This window comes from Ranitomeya imitator, chromosome 3 (genome assembly GCF_032444005.1).
Source record: "Ranitomeya imitator isolate aRanImi1 chromosome 3, aRanImi1.pri, whole genome shotgun sequence".
Taxonomy (NCBI): domain Eukaryota; kingdom Metazoa; phylum Chordata; class Amphibia; order Anura; family Dendrobatidae; genus Ranitomeya; species Ranitomeya imitator.
In genome coordinates, this window is record NC_091284.1 from 337,427,354 (window position 1) to 337,430,267 (window position 2,914).

Sequence of the window (2,914 nt, forward strand, 5' to 3'; positions counted from 1 at the left end):
TACAGACCCACCAGGACCACAGCCACCGGCCGTAGCCACCAGGACCACAGGCACCGGCCGTAGCCACCAGGACCACAGCCACCGGCCGTAGCCACCAGGACCACATCCTCAAATTTTTCAAAGTAAGTTTTGAAGACCCCAAATCTGCTACTTCAATGTGTAGAGCAGATTGCAAGTGTCTTTTAACTTACAGACCCACCAGGACCACAGCCACCGGCCGTAGCCACCAGGACCACAGCCACCGGCCGTAGCCACCAGGACCACAGCCACCGGCCGTAACTACCAGGACCACATCCTCAAATTTTTCAAAGTAAGTTTTGAAGACCCCAAATCTGCTACTTCAATGTGTAGAGCAGATTGCAAGTGTCTTTTAACTTACAGACCCACCAGGACCACAGCCACCGGCCGTAGCCACTAGGACCACAGCCACCGGCCGTAGCCACCAGGACCACAGCCACCGGCCGTAGCCACCAGGACCACAGCCACCGGCCGTAGCCACCAGGACCACAGCCACCAGCCGTAGCCACCAGGACCACAGCCTCAAATTTTTCAAAGTAAGTTTTGAAGACCCCAAATCTGCTACTTCAATGTGTAGAGCAGATTGCAAGTGTCTTTTAACTTACAGACCCACCAGGACCACAGCCACCGGCCGTAGCCACCAGGACCACAGCCACCGGCCGTAGCCACCAGGACCACAGCCACCGGCCGTAGCCACCAGGACCACAGCCACCGGCCGTAGCCACCAGGACAACATCCTCAAATTTTTCAAAGTAAGTTTTGAAGACCCCAAATCTGCTACTTCAATGTGTAGAGCAGATTGCAAGTGTCTTTTAACGTACAGACCCACCAGGACCACAGCCACCGGCCGTAGCCACCAGGACCACAGCCACGGCCGTAGCCACCAGGACCACAGCCACCGGCCGTAACTACCAGGACCACATCCTCAAATTTTTCAAAGTAAGTTTTGAAGACCCCAAATCTGCTACTTCAATGTGTAGAGCAGATTGCAAGTGTCTTTTAACTTACAGACCCACCAGGACCACAGCCACCGGCCGTAGCCACCAGGACCACAGCCACCGGCCGTAGCCACCAGGACCACAGCCACCGGCCGTAGCCACCAGGACCACAGCCACCGGCCGTAGCCACCAGGACCACAGCCTCAAATTTTTCAAAGTAAGTTTTGAAGACCCCAAATCTGCTACTTCAATGTGTAGAGCAGATTGCAAGTGTCTTTTAACTTACAGACCCACCAGGACCCCAGCCACCGGCCGTAGCCACCAGGACCACAGCCACCGGCCGTAGCCACCAGGACCACAGCCACCAGCCTTAACACCAGGAACACAATGTCCTCTTCTGACAGCCCTCCTCCACAGCAACAGCGCGTATCGGTAAGTAAACAATTTTTTTTTTTAATTTACATCATTTTTATTCACTACATGCATTTATTATGTTTAAACAGGAATCCGAATCCGATGAGGAGCTGTCAGAAGGGACCGAGACGGGTGGAGACATCCAAGTGGAGGAGGAACCAAGTGTAAGTAGTGGCAAAACACTTGCTTCACACATCACACTGCACCATACACAAAACAGAATTTCATATATAACGTAACACAGAAAACATATACATACATTAAAGCTAATTTTTTTTATCCTTTATTTCAGTCTCCTGCTGCTGCTGAACTTCCAGCACAGCGTGAAGATTCTCCCAGGCGCTCCCAGAGTCGGCGGACTCGACACCGTGGTCGGCCATCAGTGAGTTGGTTTTTTGGGGGGCTTCGATTGGTAATTTTGTTTTTCAGTCTACTAATTTTTATTTTTTTATTTTTTTTTTCTTACAGGCTTCACAGTGTGCTCCCGCCGAAGATTTTGATATAGAAATCGAAGCCCTAATCAAGGAGGTTCGCGAGCGGGAGCCGCTGTGGAACATGGCTGACCGCAGGCATGCTGATACCAGTGTCACCCGTCGGCTCTGGTTGGAAGTATGCCATAACATCTTTCCAAGGTGGGAGGACCTTCTTCCACAGCAGCAGAGCAAACTATGTAAGTATTCACTTTTCAGTGATGTTTAGAGCTGAATGTAATGTCTTGCATTTACCATTTTTTTTTTCTTCATTCCTGTCTTCACAGGTGGCAAGGTTAGGAATCGGTGGCGGTCACTGAGGGATCGCTTTAAGAGGGAATTTAACGAGGAGATGCAGGCCCCGAGTGGCTCAGCAGGAAGGAGGAAGAAAATGTACAGATACGCCCCTGCCCTCTCCTTCCTGAGGCGAACCATGCTGAGTAGAGTGTAAGTATTCAACATCCCAGTAAGAACCTGTCTAATCACAAAACTTTTGTTTCAGTCCGGGCTTTTTCATATCAATATATTAATATTTTTTTTTCTTTCACAGCACCTTCTCCAGCCACCGTGTGCCTGCATCTTCCTCTGTGCCCTCTGGAGCGATCCCTCCTGAGTCCGCCACCGGGGACCACGTCGGTAGGCCCCACACCTCTGACCCCTCCACTTCATCCACCTCAGGCACTGGAGCGCAGCCTTCGTTACTCGCATCTGATGCTCAACAGATAGCGTTCCCTTTACCCCACCCCTCTGACCCTGCCACCTATACAACACCGTTAGGTTCGTGGCGGCAGCGACAGAGGGGTCAGGAAAGGAGCTATGCTCCTGAGTTCTTACATCTAAATGCATCCTTCCAAAGTTCTTTTAAAATTTTGGGAGAGCAAATGACTGCTGGTTTCAACATGGTGCAATCACGCATCAGTGAAACCCACCATGAAACCAGCAGTCGCTTGGATAGGCTGCATTTAGATGTAAGTCAATCTCCGGCAAATCTTTTTTTTCAATCCATGCTTAGGAGCATGGAGAAGCTTTCTTTTGACCAGCAGATGCGGGTAATGAATAGCTGCCATAATGCTC

At 50.7% G+C, this 2,914-nt stretch overlaps 1 long non-coding RNA gene across 1 annotated transcript; it reads left to right on the forward strand.

The window, feature by feature from the left end:
- Positions 1-1,942: 1,942 nt before the first annotated feature.
- Positions 1,943-2,618, forward strand: LOC138672080 (uncharacterized). Its single transcript, XR_011319565.1, has 3 exons — positions 1,943-2,040; positions 2,128-2,287; positions 2,391-2,618. It is a non-coding gene; the product is annotated as an uncharacterized lncRNA (long non-coding RNA).
- The last annotated feature ends 296 nt before the right edge of the window (positions 2,619-2,914 follow it).